Raw genomic sequence first — 16,968 nt, forward strand, 5'->3', positions numbered from 1 at the left:
TTTCTGAATTCTAAAATTTTGCTGAAGGCAAATCTGCAAGATCTGCAGATTTGCTGCCTTCTTTGCAGATTGGCAGCAAATCTGTGGCCAGAACACAGCATGTTTTGGCCAATGAAAAAAGTTTGTTCTTTTTCTGACAAGTGTGTTGGCCTCTTCATTTCCTCCGATTCTTGAGCGACCTAGACTAAACAGACCATGTATTTCTTCCTCTTCACGTTAAGTTCATTTCTTCGGCACTACATTAATATCTTATAATTGATTTTATGGGAGCTCAATGCTTTGATAGCAGCCTAACTTCCAAAATGTATTGCTGAATCTGATCTGCCTGAAATACACTTGGAGTGAGCATTCATCGCTAGCCACAAGAATTTCAACACAAACACGAAGGGTTACCTTTGTAACTCGTCCTTCATTTCGAAACTATTGTTCGACTATTGCTTTTGTATTCGAGAATCGGTGTCTGAATGCAATTAATCGAAGATGGTGGTCCTGGACATCATTTGTTTGTCTTGGCTGTCCACTTCTCCGTCTGAGACCTTCTTGACCTTCTCTAGAACATGCATAATAGAGCCTACTCCAGGGGTAAGTCGATTAAGAGGATGAGCATTATCTGCGACCTCTTTTGATTGCAGTCAGTTGTCGATAATTCTCACGTTGTCACATTGTACACATAATCCCTCAAAACATAAAATATAAAAAGAATTCCGCCTGCATAGCTGCTGGATGGACAGAGTAGTTCAGTGTCTATGATGCCGGTCCCAAGCCCGGATAAAGAAGAAGGGTTCAAAGGCAAGGTTAGCACCCTGCCTGAGGTAAAAAAAAATCCAAATGTGATGCGGTTTGCAACTTGGAATATCATGTCATTCAATTCAAGGGAGCAGGATACACTTCAGGAACTGGAACTGTCGAACTGAAAAAGAATTTCAACCCAATACAATACTGAGATCGATTTAATGTTTCAAGAAAAGTACTGGAAAATCTCGATTCGAATATAAAATAAAACGTCAAGTTTTCCTTGACTACTAAATTATTCCGAAAGAGATATTGAACTTTAACATATAAAACTTTCAACGAGTTGAACATTTCTAATGAATAATATATTATTGGCTAACATCTGCACTTGGTAATGAATGATGAAAATACAAAAAAAAAGGGAAGTACGATTTCTAAGTGTGTAATATCATACGATATTAATTGTCTATCTGGTTAATGTATCAACAAAAATGCCATCAACTTAACCATTGTCAAACAGAAGATTTCCACGCTATTTCATAGGAATCATAATCGAAAGTAAACCAAGGAGAATGTATGTCATCCAGGGAGAGTAGCGATATACCGGTTTCACCCTTATTAGGGATCATCAGTACCGCATAACTCAACCCAAGATGACGAACAAACGCAATAGCTCATTGGACGCTGGCAGGCGCAACTCAGTATGATTACTGCGGTGAGCCACCCAGCGGACAAAACCTAACTACTTCCTCCACGGGTACCTCGAAAAAGCAGATTCCCACGTCAACTAGGAAAATCTTCTGTGAAGCCTAAGCGACGTACAGCGCGAAATAAAATAAATAATATATTATTTGTTAACAGCTGACAGCGTTCAATAAGATGCCTGCTATTTCGTTTGTTCGTCATCTTGGGTTGAGTTATGCGGTACTGATGATTCCTAATAAGGGTGAAACTGGTATATCGCTACTCTCCCTTGATGACATACATTTTCCTTGGTTTACTTTCGATTATGATTTCCATGAAATAGCTCGGAAATATTTTGTTTAACAATGGTTTTGTTGATACATTAACCAGATAGATGATTAATATCGTATGATATTGCACACTTGAAAATCGTACTTCTCTTTCTTTTTGTATTTTCATTGAACATTTCTGCCATCTTTGATCGAAAAACTGCAAGGCCTTCTTCGTGTTGCATTCTGTACTTCAAAGAGAAGTTCGATTGATTTCGATATATTTCGAATATCACACCACTAAACTGCGCTCCCTAGATTGTTTCCAAGCTCGGGCATCCTAGATGATGCTGCGATAGTCCAAAACCAATCTATAATCCCGATCAGCATCCTGGAAATCCCATTTCGGAAATACCTTCGATAGGGCGGAACTTCTACCTGAATACCTTTGTTCCGATCCCTTCGCTACTTCAATTGTTGTCCGGGAACTCACGGACTTCATTACTCCGGATTTTAATGAACCCCGAGAAAGTATTCCAGGCATTTATTTGTTCGAGTTTTGCGGCCAATCGGGATTTTCGTAAAAGGAGATCGATTCAATCTTGCATGCCATCGGCTCTGTCCAATCTGCGTTTTTTTTTATGGTTTCGATGGACTACACAGCGGTTGTTGAATACATACTGTACAAACTTGCCTATTAAAATCTAGTAGTGAAATAGTATATTTTTCAACGAGCAGTAATGTAGGTCATAACTCACGCATATGAAGTTTGCAGCATGAGCCGCAGGCGAGTGCTGTACTGCATCAAGTGAGTTGTGATCATTTCCAGTTGAATACCATACTTTATCTACGATTATAACAATAAATACTAAAATACAAGAATAGAGAAAAGAAAGAAATTTTATTGACAAATCTCAAAACTCACATATAAACGTCAAAATTATCAATGTGACATTCTTCCCCTCAATAACAATAATGGAATGTTCCTTTTCGGCCAACCGAATAGAAGCACAGAAATATAGAAGCACAGAGCCATCTTTTCCGATTTATTATAGTGAGTTATAGCAGTGAGTTATTATAACTCACGTTGATTGTTAATAATTAGTAAATTATTCAACAAGCTGTAATGTAGGTCATAACTCACGCAGATGAAGTTTGCAGCACGAGCCGCAGGCGAGTGCTGTATTTCATCAAGTGAGTTATGACCATTACCGCAAGTTGATTACTATACTTTATCTACGACTATAAAAATGAATACAAAAATACAAGAATAGAAAAATAATTATTGTGACAAACTCCAAAACTTATCTATAAACGTTAAAATTATCAAAGTGACATTCCTCCTCTTGATAACAATAATGGAATGTTCCTTTTCGGCCAACCGAATTGAAGCACAGAAGTAAAGAAGTAGCCATCTTTTCCGATTCATTATTTCGAGTTGAAGCAGTGAGTTACTATAACTCACGCTGTTTGTTAATAGATCTATTAATTTCTCAAAAGTAGTTGAATAATGAATATTTAATTCAATAGGAGTAGATAAATACTATAAATTGCTCAAAAGCAGTTGAATAATGAATATATAATTCAATAGGAGTGGATAAATGATACCTTCCTGGAAGACATTGTGATGTTTGGACTGAGCCGTGGCCAACAAATGTTAGATTTGTTCCTTACACAAGGTACACATACTAGTTTGTTTGAAATCGCAATCAACATTACCATCAGCCAGATTGGCGCACAAGTCAATGCAAAGTTGAGAGTTTCACTCTAATCGTGTTATAATTTTGTGGAATATCATTTAAACTGAGAAATAGTCCTTACATCTCAAGACGTACTCGACAAGAGGTTACAATCCAAACAAAAAATCTCCTCTAATACCTTTAACAAAACATTCAAAGCCTTGAACTCACCCCTAGTTACCCCTGCTTCGACCTACTCCCCTGAGTTCCATCCTAGAATAAATCCCCATCCGAATGCCTCTCCAACTCTCTTCGCATTATCTTCTTTCATAAAAACAACAAAGGTTTTCCCCAAGTCATATCATTAAGGGAAATCTTGAAATATTGAGTAGGCGCCCCAGTGGATTTATGTGCAGTTTTATGGTGCTTATGGCCGGAATTTTGCCCTACATTACACAACAACACTTGTTACAAGAGGTCGTTAACTTCAAATATAACTCTCTGGCGTGGATTATTAAAATTTACTCCTCGTCTCCTCCTTTATGAAGAGCAAAATGGGGCTTTTACCGCACACTTTTATCTGCTTTGGCTGTCGGGGGCACAAAAAAAATTCTCAGCTCCCTGTTGTAATGAGCATTCCTAAGAGTATTATTATAACATAATATTTGAGTGCTACTAATGATTGTTAGGCTTTCCATGTCGCTGAAATAAATGACTGAATTGACGGAGAGGTGAAGTTCATTTTGCAGTCATTCGTTTTTTCAGAATCGAAAATAATTGGCGAAGAAGAGCAGATTGAAAAACGGACCTCTTGTTTCATTAAGAGTTGAAAAATATGCATTTTTTTGACGAGACTGTTGTTTTATCATTGTAGTTGAGCTACAAACAGCGGAATTTCTCAGAATGTTGTCGCCAACATTGAACTGAGGTTTTTGAGAAATATTTCGAAAACTTTCGAGGAACTGACAGTTTTGAAACGAATATTAGGAAGGCAGACACACCCATTAGTTCATGTAACAATTGCACCCTTCAAAACCATACAAAAAACATTTCTTTTTCAAATTTAACTTCAGCCGTCAACATAGTTAACTACAAAAATGATACATGTACTCCAATGCTCCGTCAACTTTTCAATACCTTTTCTGTGGAAAAATGGTGGTTCTGGAATAGGCTTCAATCTTGGCAATCAGTGCTTCGTCAAGGCCAAGTTTCTTCCCCTGGAGCATTCTTTTGAGGTCTGCAAGAAGCCAGTAGTCATACACAAAGCCAATAGTCCTTGAAGGCAAGATCTGGATGATGAGCTAGATGTTCAAGCCGTTGGAAGCACAATTTGACTATGGTTTTCATCGATTTAGGACGAAGAACAGTGTCTTCGTGAAAGAGAATTGCATTTGACGACGTTTTTTCTTATATTCTGCATTGAGTCAATCCAATAACGTTTTTGATGGTTTACTTTTGTCAAGATAGTCGATGAACGCCATAACCTCGCCAGTTGATGCGCTTTGGACGGCTTTCACCAACTGCGTTCCAATCAGCTGACGCTCTCTTCAACTCACTCAGCAGTTTAGTGATGAATCCATGTTGTCATATATCACCGCAAACATTTTTGTATATTTCGATTAAACAGCTTTCGGAATCTATGGTGCGTTGTTCGTTTGATAAGTGATGGCATTTATCTCCAACAAAGCTCTTTCATGGACAAATATACTGCCTCTACCTTCAACTGCACCGCTATCTCACACAACTTTAATATAATATCGCGCAAAAGCATTTCGTGGAATTTTCTGAAGCAACTGTCAAATCTGGCGACCAGAGCGTCATTGGTGGTAATTCTACCTCGTTTGAAGTCAGCATTTGACCGTTATTTTTTGGAACGGTCTGTAATGTAGGTCAAATTCCAATATCCATGGCAGTTGCTATTGATTTTCTTTCTTCCTTCCTGAATAACCCATATTTACCAGATGTGATGTACCCTCGAATGTAGTATGCCAATTTTCATCCACCAACTCTACATGTCACTGGCAAGGTCATCTACTCAGGTTCCAGTCACATCGTACTCTCAGGGTGGAAATAATAGACAAATACTGATGGGATTACCAAAGATGGTTTTTTAACAGAATTATTAACTTGTACATTTACGCAACTAATTTCGTAAAGAATAATAATAACTTCAAATCTAGAACTATGTAGCTTTGTCAATGTATCTGCATGAATCTATTCAAATGAAATGCTTCTTTATCAATAATGTAGTTGAGAAATAATCATTGACGACATATAACAAAGTATTGTTTCAATCAACCATGAATTCCAATTGGATATTGTAACTCTTCTTCTTCCTCTTTTATTTAGGACGTAACCTGTTCTTCTTCACGGTGTCTCTACCGAGGTGGATACCCAGCTCTCCAGCCAAATTTTTCTTGGTCTTCCTATGTCTCTCCTTCCAATGGGCTTTCGATCTCGTGCTATCTTTATTAGTCTTTCATAGCCCACTCTACCAATATGATCATTCCATTCCCTGCGTCTCTTCCTGACGAATTTCCCGATGTCCCGATTGTAACTCAAACTACATTACTAGTCTCAATAACATTATTGAAGTCATTGCTTCGATTTCTTCTTGTAATTCTTCAAATATTTGGTCATAAATTTTGACACACAAATAAAAAAGAGAAAAGTCTACCTTTGGTGGCACAGTGGTTTAGGAGACGGCTGTGATGCCGAAGGTACCAGGTTCGAATCCCGGCTAGATCATGGATGTGTTGTACATGTTATGGTATGATGAGGTTACATGTAAGAGTAGCTTCAAGCCAAATGTCGCCTTGTTGTATCTAATTGAAGAATAAAGTCGTTTAAAAAAAAAATAAAATAAAAAAAAAAATAAAGTGGTATGGCACTAGCAGTGCCGTCAGAGCTCTTGACCTAGGACTTAGTTAATCACCTGTTATCATCCTATCAAGCAATTACCGCTGTAGATTCAGCCTATTTTCCAATTACCACATTAAAACAGAAAACACAAACCCCTCATTCCCAATCAGAAACCCACGCAATCGTATGAGCTACCAATTGAACTGCCCCAGAGCGAACACGGATAAAGATAACGATCTTACTGCCTTACAAAACCCGGCGAATTACCGTGTTCAAGCTATGTGCTCTAATTGTGTGTCATCTCCCGCCTTGAGCATGTAGCTTGAGCAAGGAAGAACCGATATTTATTTGAAGCGCGTGTAACATTTTATCGCTGCCAGGTAGACCCCTTACCGGGGGTGGAAGCACCATTAGGGGGAGTGAGAGTAAATATTTGATTTCCGTAGACGCTTTCGCAAATTGTTAGATATCTTTGGAAGTTGTCTCGGGTATGGAAATGTATGTAGTCAATTTATTCTTTACATTATACAATGAAATGTCTTTGGTAAGTTTCTTTCCATGAATTGACCCATGAAATTATGAAAAACAATTTCGAATATAAATTTATTCATGATCTGGTGAGTTCAATAGTGAGTTCAGAATTTTTATCTAATCTTTTTCTTCACTCGTGATGGAGCAATAGCTAAATTTACTCATCTACTCTAAATGAATAGTGAATCTTGTTATTGTTTATAATTAAGACTTAGTAGTCAGTTATGTAATTCTCAACAAAATATTGTGCAGCAAGCATTGATGAAAATTAGTTAACAATGAAACAATATTAGTAACTTAACAATTCTGAAGAGTTTTATTAGGTACTACCTTATAAGGTGATCTGAAAAAAGGTTCCCGCATCTCATAATACTAGACAATATCAATTGATATTCAAGTTGACGAAACACATGAAAGGCAATATACATATAATTATGGTAGAAAAAAGTTTTTTCAGGACGAACTTTATTACGTTGGTCTGCATTGGCGAAGGGATGAACTAGAAGCATCTGAGTTATGCTAAAGGATGCATTGATGGCAATTCATTAACAGTGAGACAATATTAGTAACTTAACAATTCTGAAGAGTTTTATTAGGTACTATTTTATGAGGTGGTCTAAAAAAGGTTTCAGCATCTTATAGTACTAGGCGATATCAAATGATAATCGAGTTGGTGTAAAATATTGACGAAAGAAATAAAAGACAATATAACTATAGTAGAAAAGATATTCTGATCAATTGTGCCCCTATCTTGCCATGTCATCGTAGTCTACAGCTCGCTCTCCAGTTCCAAAGTTCCAATGATCTCCGGTATCTCAGATTGCTTCAAGAGACTACTTCCTCACTTATACAAATCTCTTGTTCAAAGCATTTTTTGCGATGGCAAGCGATGGCCAGGCATTCCGTCAATATATGTTCTCCTTTTTCCTATCAGAATCTTCACTCGATATTCATTCAACAACCATACAACCCGTCTATATTCTGTCACTACTTGATACACCACCCCAAGTGGTGGCACACCCCCATTACAGGCGATAAGGGTAAATATTTGAATTCCGTAGACGCTACAGCAAATTTCAATCAATCAATCAATCAATCAATCATTTATTTAACAAAGCATCGCAGAACAGAAGGCAACACTTAATAGTCAACTTTACATGTTAAAATTACAGTGATAAAAAAGTCTATAATAAATAGTCAATCTTACATGTTAAAATTTCTACGATAAAATACAATTCGAAAATAAACATACATCAACAAATCAGAAAACAAACGCACAACAACTCAGCTGGACCAGCCGGTTCCATTCAACGGAGGAATTCATCTACGGTGTAAAAACTACCATCGTTGTTATATGCCTTTTGAGTTGAGCCAACGTGTACGCCGCAAATTCTGTGTGTTGTAGGGAACATGCGACGGCACGAAGTCGAATTGCAACAAAAGTTCAAATTATTTATTTACTTTAGGGGAATAGTGAATGTTGTTACTGTTTATAAGAAAGATTTAGTTGTCAGTTATGTAATACTCAACAGAATATTGTGCAGCAAGTATTGATGACAATTAGTTAACAGCAAAACCATATTAGTAACTTAACAATTCTGAAGAGTTTTATTAGGTACTATTTTAAAAGGTGGTCTGAAAAAGGTTTCAGCATTTTATAGTACTAGGCAATAAATAACTACAGTAGAAAAGAGATTCTGGTCTGTTGTGCCCCTCATCTCGCCATGTCATCGTTGTCTACAGCTCTCCCTCCAGTTCCAAAGTTCTGATGATCTCCGGTATCCCAGATTGCTTCAAAGAGACTACTTCCTCACTTAGGCAAATCTTCTGTTCGAAGCATTTTTTGCGATAGCAAGCGATGGCGAGGCATTCCGTCAATAGATCTCTCTTTTCCTATCAGAATCTGCCCTCGATATTCATTCGTCAACCACACAACCCGTCTATATTCTGTCACTACCAGGTACACCTCCCCAAGGGGTGGCACACCCCCATTACAGGGGATAAAGGTAAATATTTGAATTCCGTAGACGCTACGGCAAATTGTTATATGCCTTTTGAGTTGAGCCAACGTGTACGCCGCAAATTCTTTTTGTTCAAGGGAACACGTAACAAAAGTTTGAATTACTTATCTACTCTAAGTGAATAGTGAATGTTGTTTTTGTTTATGGAGAATTATTATTATTATAACTATTTGAACTGGGGTCGTTTTGCTTCGGTAAGCCTTCCGGGAACTGCGACCATGCAGATCTTTTGTTCACTACCCTACTCATTCATAGAAGCCCAGGGAGGTCGTCAACGACGTTAATAAAAGTGACAACCTCCCTAGGGGCCTTGGCCATTACCTCTCTGGTATCCGGGACCGGCTTGCCCATGTGAATGGTTCTTATGCCAGCCAGCTCTAGACACTTGCATATCAAGTGTTCGGCCGTTTCTACTTCCGATCCACAGAGCCTGCAAATCTCGTCTGCTGACTTACCCATACGGTAGAAATGATGTTTGTACCGACAGTGCCCCGTCAGCAGTCCCACCATCACCCGAAGCTCCGCTCGTGACAGCTTCAGGAGCTTTCTGGTGTAAGTAGGTGAGATCTTCACGAATTTCTCTGCCTGAGCAAGTCTAGGAGTGTTAGTCCAGTGGATTGTCCTACTGTTCAACTCCCATAGCTGAACCGCAGCTTTGTATTGGTCTTTTCCTATCCCACAGAAAGGTCCACAGGTCCAGCAGGTCTTAACCTTGATGCACTTTTTGCGAGCTCATCCGCTCTCTCATTTTCTTCAACCCCACAGTGCTCTGATACCCATAGTAGGGTATATATATAATGGAGACTTAGTTGTAAGTTATGTAATAATCAACAAAATATTGTGCAGCAAGCATTGACGACAATTACTTCACAGTGGAACCATATTAGTAACTTAACAATTCTGAAGAGTTTCATTAGGTACTACTTTGGTGGTCTGAAAAAGGTTTCAGCATCTTATAGTACTAGGAGATATCAAATGACAATCAAGTTGGTATAAAATATTGACGAAAGACATAGAAGGCAATATATAACTAAGAGAAAAGAGATTTTCAGGACGAACTTTATCTTGTTAGTCTGAGTAATTCTAAAGGATGTTGCACGGGTTTTGAGATTCAAACTGTATTTTTCGTGATGGAAAGCGATGGTGAGGCATTCCGTCAATAGATGGATCTTTTTTTTTCCATCAGAATCTACACTCGATATTCATTCGTCAACCATACAACCCGTCTATATTCTGTCACTACCAGGTACACCACCCCAAGGGGTAACACACCCCCATTACAGGGGATAAAGGTAAATATTTGAATTCCGTAGACGCTACGGCAAATTGTTATATGCCTTTTGAGTTGAGCCAACGTGTACGCCGCAAATTCTGTGTGTTCTACGGAACACGCGACGGCACGAAGTCGAATTGTTTCGTTGGTATTAAAGCGAACGAGTCGCAGAGGATGGGTATAATCGAATTCTGGGGCGTAGCGATTCGCTCACGGTGTTCCGGGGTCTCCCCCGACGCTCCGTGTCGTCAGAATCACGGTTACGCAACGTGGATCGGTGTTACGGTATCGGGCGATGAATATTTAGAGGTTAGGACGGTTTGGTGTCGACGTCGACGTGGTGGCGGGTCAGTTCGGACTGAATATTTATCGGTCACGTAGGTTTTGTCCGGTGTCTGAGGCAATGAAAATGAAGTGCGTGAGGTTTTTCTTGAATACATTGGCAGAGGTTCTTATGTTACCTTCACCAAATTTATATTCATGTGAACATACAATCGTGAAGACATGAGCTTTTCTTTTATCTCACCTGAGCCAGATTTCGTTACATGTGAACTCAAATTGAATGGGTGGAAACGATTGACGAGCTTTTGTGCGTTTGTTGAAACTAGACTGACATAATTTTGGTTTATTGTTTATAACATTCTACTCAGTTAGTCTCGGCCTATCTAATAAAATGCAGATTTTCTCAAGAATTCGACTCTTTTCTTGAAGAAATTTGTCTCCACTTTCATCAATAGAGACATGCTGCATTCAATGTAGGAGAATCTTTAAATCATTCCAAATATATACTGCTTTACAAACCGTTACGATCGTTTCAAAAGTTGCCAATTCTTGTCAACCAAATGTTCATTTATGGAAAATAAAATCTTTACTATATCTAAATGGTTTTTTCACTTCCTCTTCGATAACTTTTTCGGTTTCAGGCATGTTCTTGTTTGCGTTTCTAAGAATTTTGGATCAGTTTTTGTTCTTACGATCAACTTTGATTCAAATTCTGAAAATTTGTGACGACAAAAAGCAATTGGTAATAATTTCCGTCTCTATCCGAAACTGTCATCACAATTATTAATATGAATGTACCTGCATTAGTGTAACAATGGTCTTTCGTGGTACTTATGCATACAACTTTCTCATTCATAGGGTTATAAGAAAGATACAATAAAGAATATATTTTCCTCACCCTGATTGCGCAGGCACACAACTTAGAGAATAAGAGAAGAAAGAAGAAATTCACAATATGATTTTATGTTTGTAACAGGAGAGTTCAGTGGAGTAAGTTGAGAGGTGATAACCACTTGAGTTAGTAGAGTGTTCAAGGATGTTTCTAAGAGCTGTACCACAATGAAGTTCTTGTCTGTCGTCCATAAGTGTTTCAATAATACCGACGAAAACGCGATACCCCAAAAATTTGTTTTGCAATAATGCCTATACTGAAACAGCGACTTTTGAACGCTTCTGGTGTTTTGGTTTCTATTGAATCAGTTCGGCAAAGACTTCGAGGCAATAGTCTAAATTCTCGACGAATTTTGAGAAGAAGAAAAATCAACTCGAAATCACATGAGACTGCGATCGGAATGAGCCAATGAGCACGTGAATTGGAACAATCAATAGAGGTCTATGTTGTGCATAGATGAGTGAAGATATGGACGGTTTTCAGATAGTCGACGTTTTTGGGTATCCTCTGGTGCCCAGAAATTTCAGATCGATTCAGAAAGTTCGTCTGTTCAGATGTAGTAAAATTCTTGTTTGAGGATGAATTTGTTTCAACGGACGTATATAATTGTTAGTGCTTGATGCTACCATAAATGCGCAGATTTTCATTGAGCAAGTTATTGACTATATCATTTCTTTGTTTCATGCTGCTGTTGGGTCAAATTCCTCATTATTTGATGATAATACCCCACCTCATTGAACGAGAATTGTCGAAGAAGCTCTGGAAATCTATGGTTTTCCGCATTTGGCCTTGTCCCCTTGCTCACCAGACCTCAATCTCGTCAAACACGCTTGGGTTCAGTTACAGAAAGCTTTAGATTCTCACCAACTAACTCCTCAATTGCTTCTGCGCAACTCTGAAGAGAAATTGACAAAGGTTACTTCAACCATGATTAAAAGTATGCAAAGGCGTTGTCAAGCTGTGATTGAAGTTCGAGAAGACCATACTCTCTATTGAACTTAATTTTTTAAGTGAACTAATTCAATACTACAAAATTTAAAATAAATTTTCAACTTGAACTTTGGAATTCATGAGAAATGGACCAATGAAAGATTTGGAGAGGTGTGAAAACATTTAGATTTCTCATTTAAAAAAAAAAAATTGGGAAAAAATTGAAACTTAAGAAACAATCCCAAAATGTATGAATTGCCTCAACTCTTGTAGAATAGTATTGTAGTGACTCTGTCTGCTCAAAGATAGCGCTATGGGTTTTCGTGACATACTACTTCGGCCCCGGCAGATATGGATTGGTTGTCGCAACGTAACAGGGTCACCTCTCCACGATGGTGTGAAGGGAAATATCGCTGGATAGCCTAACTGAAGAGTCCACCAGCGAATCGGGACAAAACACCAAACCCCTGGGAGAAGACGCACCTAGTATTTTGGCTCGAGAACGTCTCGCCAAAGTATATTAGGAAGCATATTTCCACAAGTCTCCTAATATTTATCTCTATGGCCATTTTTTCATTTTTCTCTTTGTATCCAAGTTATACCGGAGGGAGTCTGAATGTGACAACAGCCATATTGAAGAATACTTCAAACTATCTCAATTTTCTCATAACTCTCAATCAAGAATATTCCACGGAAAATGGGTATGAGCATCGTTTCCCAACAATTCCATAATTTTCCAGCCAACATTACCGCTGTATTTCAAGGTAAACACCCACCATAAAGGTGAAATATAACTCTCGAAATTACTCAGCTGATAATATGACTGCTCTACATACTTCCTAACTAACTCCATTATCCTAGAGAGACGCCCGCAAAAATAGGAGAACGTACATACGTTCCGAAACTCTGCCACTAAATTGAAATAATAATGAGTTTCCTGGGAAAAGTAGGCCGTAATTGAGTGTCACTTCCGTGCTATAAATCTCCTCCGGGGGTTACTTTACGAAGTGTGAATTATTGCATTCTTCCTCTAGCAACTCGCTTGAGTTATTCGACAATGCGAATGGGCTAGAATGCAACGTCGGGGTTTCAGTGTGCAGGCTGCATAATGGACAAGATCTGAATTGCAAACTGTTCAATCGATACGTTCGGTTCGTGGCAAGACATGGAGACGGGATCGTGATCATTTGAATGTTAACCCTGAGTGGGGAGATACAGGGGCACCAACAGTATGAATCGAAGCATTTGGTGTATTTGAATTCGGGAATTAATTTTATAGAGAATGAGTCATTGGTGAATGGGCGTAAATTTAGGATAGATATAGGACACTGGGGCGAACAGATTAACTTATATTTGAATATATCTCTCTCTAAAACAAAAATACTGAGTGTTTTGTCAATTTCTTCAATCAACCAAAGGTTTCGAACGACCTCATAACGCGTGTTTTTTTTCGAGGTATATAACTTTAAGTTGGCATTACTGTTCGAGGTGGCAACCGATTCAACAGCTGTTGAGTGATTTATTCTCAGTTTGATTTGGCAATTTATCGTGAATAGACTCACGCCTGAACAACGCTTGCAGATAGTGCAATTTTATTTCGAAAATAATGGTTCTGTGCGGAATACGTATCGCGCACTACGTCCATTTTATTTTGTTTAGCGATGAAGCGCACTTCTGGTTGAATGGCTACGTCAACAAACAAAACTGCCGCATTTAGAGTGAAGCTAATTCTCGAATGTATGTCGAAACACCGTTACATCCAGAAAAACTGACTGTTTGGTGCGCTTTATGGGCTGGTGGAATCATTGGTCCGTACTTCTTCAAAAACGATGATGTCCAGAACGTTACAGTCAATGGTGATCGGTATAGAGCCATGATTACTAACTTTTTCATTCCTGAATTGAACAACCATGATGTCCAGGAGCTGTGGTTCCAACAAGACGGCGAACATGTCACACAGCTCGTGCCACAATCCATCTATTGAAAGACACGTTTGGTGGCCGCCTAATTTCACATTTTGGACCTGTGAATTGGCCTCAAACATCTTGTGATTTAACACCGCTAGACTACTTTCTGTGAGGCCATGTAAAATCATTGGTTTATGCGGATAAGCCACAAACCCTTGACCGTTTGGAAGTCAACATTCACCGTGTTATTGCCGATATACGACCACAAATGTTGAAAAAAGTCATCGAAAATTGGACGTCCAGATTGGACTACATCCGAGCCAGCCGTGGCGGTCATATGCCAGAAATCATATTCAAATTGTAATGCCACAAGATTATCTTGCGGATAAATAAAATTCATGTCAATCGAATGATCCATCGTTGTTTTATTGCAATTTAATGTTCTATAGCTCTAAAAAAAACACCCTTCGTATATACTGACTGACAAAAAAACTGCAACACCCAGAAAGATCTGTTTTTTCGGTTAAACATTAATCGTATAGCTAAGAGTGAATTATTGAAATTTGGAGAAAAAAACGTGGGGTTTTAAATTTTTTTAATAAGTTTGTTAATAATTTGTTTGTCCACTGTGATTATCTATACACTCCTAAACACGTCTCGGCATTGATGCAATAAGATGGTCTTTTTCGTCATGAGGGATACTATTCCGAGCTACCTGTTCTTCATGTCTTAGAGCCGCCAAAGTCCCTGTGGGCTAGGGTAATTCACAAGCCTTCTACCCTAAAGATCCCAAACATGCTCTATAGGTGAAAGATCGGCAGATATGGGCGGTCATGGTAAAAGATTCACTTGGGTCGCTTCGAAAAAGTTTAAACTAACTCTGGCAATATGAGGTCGGGAATTATCTTGCTGAAATATTAGATTATCAAGCCGGTTAAGGTAGGGGAGAAGAAAAGGCTCCACTATTTCTTGAAGGTAACGCAGTGCTGTCATGTTACCTAGAATAAAGACTTAAGGTGACCTAATTGCATGTGCAATAGCACCATATACCATAACGCCTACTGTCGGGTGTACATGACGATCAACATTGAACTGAGGTTCACGTCTTTCTCCCCGACGTCGTCAAACCCTTCTTCGGCCATCATGTGCACCCAAGAAGAATGGATATTAATCAGAAATAAAGACCTGATGCCATTCCACATTCCAATGTTGACGTTCTCTGCACCACTCTAATCGTTGCTGGCGATGCTCAACCGTCAGTGGTAACACATGGGGTCGATAATGCTGCAGTCCAAAAGATCTTATCCGACGGTAAACCGCTCGGACAGTTACAAGATGGCCTTGTTCTCCTAACCACTCCACATCAGCCAAAGATCAAGTTGTCGAAAATCTGTCTCTAATGGCTATAAGTCTTAGACGTCGATCTTGATTTTCATTTTTGCCCCTCCAACGTCCAGTGCCTACTCTTCTTCGCTTTTGGGCTTTATCAAACTACGCTTGACAACATGCGATAACAGTAGTCTGTGCATGCGGTTAGCGATTTTTCGAAATGATAACCCCTTCCTCCTGTAGACTAATGATTTGACCTCCTTCAAATTCACTTGGCTGTCGATATAGTTCGCGTACACGTGATCTAGGCATTTTAACAACAACTAATCTTCGACTTTGAATCTCCTCGAAGAGCTGGTTTGTTGAAAATTTTAAAAACTTGCAAGAAACGACTACAATATTTTAAGTAACAAAAATTGTTCACATAAAAAAAAATTCAGGATGTTTTTCTCCAGATTCAATCATTTACTCTTTGCTATACTATCTATGTTTCATAAAAAATAAATGAAATTTTATACTACTCCTTCTTTGTCAGTATATTTTCATGATATTTGATACATTTATTTTCTGCAACAAGTACTCCATAGAGACAAAGCAACTGATTTTTTTCTCCAGGTCGGCCAAGGAATAATTTATTCATAAGATTCAACTCCTAAAGAAAAAAACAACCTAAATTTCTCGATCTCACCGAAATGACTTACTCAAAGTATTCTAAAAATTTTCCTTGCATTCTTTGATGCAGTATACTTATTCTGATGCCTTCAACATGCTCATCAGACCCAAATTTACAGTCATTCAATTCCCAATTCGCAATACCTTCAAACAGTTGTCATATAACGACTGCTCCTTTCGGTGTATTGGTCCCTGCATTGACAGATTTGACGAAACGTTTTCATGTCGAAGAGATAAATAAAATGTCAGCTCTTAACACCGAGGACAACGCCGCGGCTAACGTTCATACGCTGTCAACTCGATCAAACCCACAGGTATTGTATGACATTTATGGTGCCAAAAGAGCCCTCCACATTCATCGCATCACGTCAATTTGGATTGGATGGTATTTGACGAAGTTTCTACTGCACTTTTCTTTACCCTTGAATAACGTTGATGAGCTTTATATGCAGTATAGGGAGATGATTTGGGTAATCTATGGTATTCAGATATATATTTTGTTTGACAATCCTTTGAAAATGCTTTTACTTACTTTTACAAACATTTTTTCGAAATTACAATACTTTTCCTGTAAACTTTATCTTTGATCGCATGACTGATTTTTATCACAGAATAACGTGACTGAAGCGTGGAAGCATTTAAATGGTTCTCTATCGAATCATAGATGAAATTTATAGCGAGAGTATGTTACGAGACAACACACTTTCGCTGTGAATTTCATCTATTTTTGTATTTTGGCACCAATTACTTCTTTTCTTGAAAGATTTTTCATAAATTTTCCAGGATATTTATGGTAATGAGACCTGTATAATTTTTGCAGCTCCTTCAATAGTCTGTGAGTATTTTTTTTTATTTTCAACAGAAGCAAATTGGCTAACTAGATAGTTTCATAATATGCTATCCAT

The sequence above is a fragment of the Harmonia axyridis genome, chromosome 1, assembly GCF_914767665.1.
Source record: "Harmonia axyridis chromosome 1, icHarAxyr1.1, whole genome shotgun sequence".
NCBI classification, from domain to species: domain Eukaryota; kingdom Metazoa; phylum Arthropoda; class Insecta; order Coleoptera; family Coccinellidae; genus Harmonia; species Harmonia axyridis.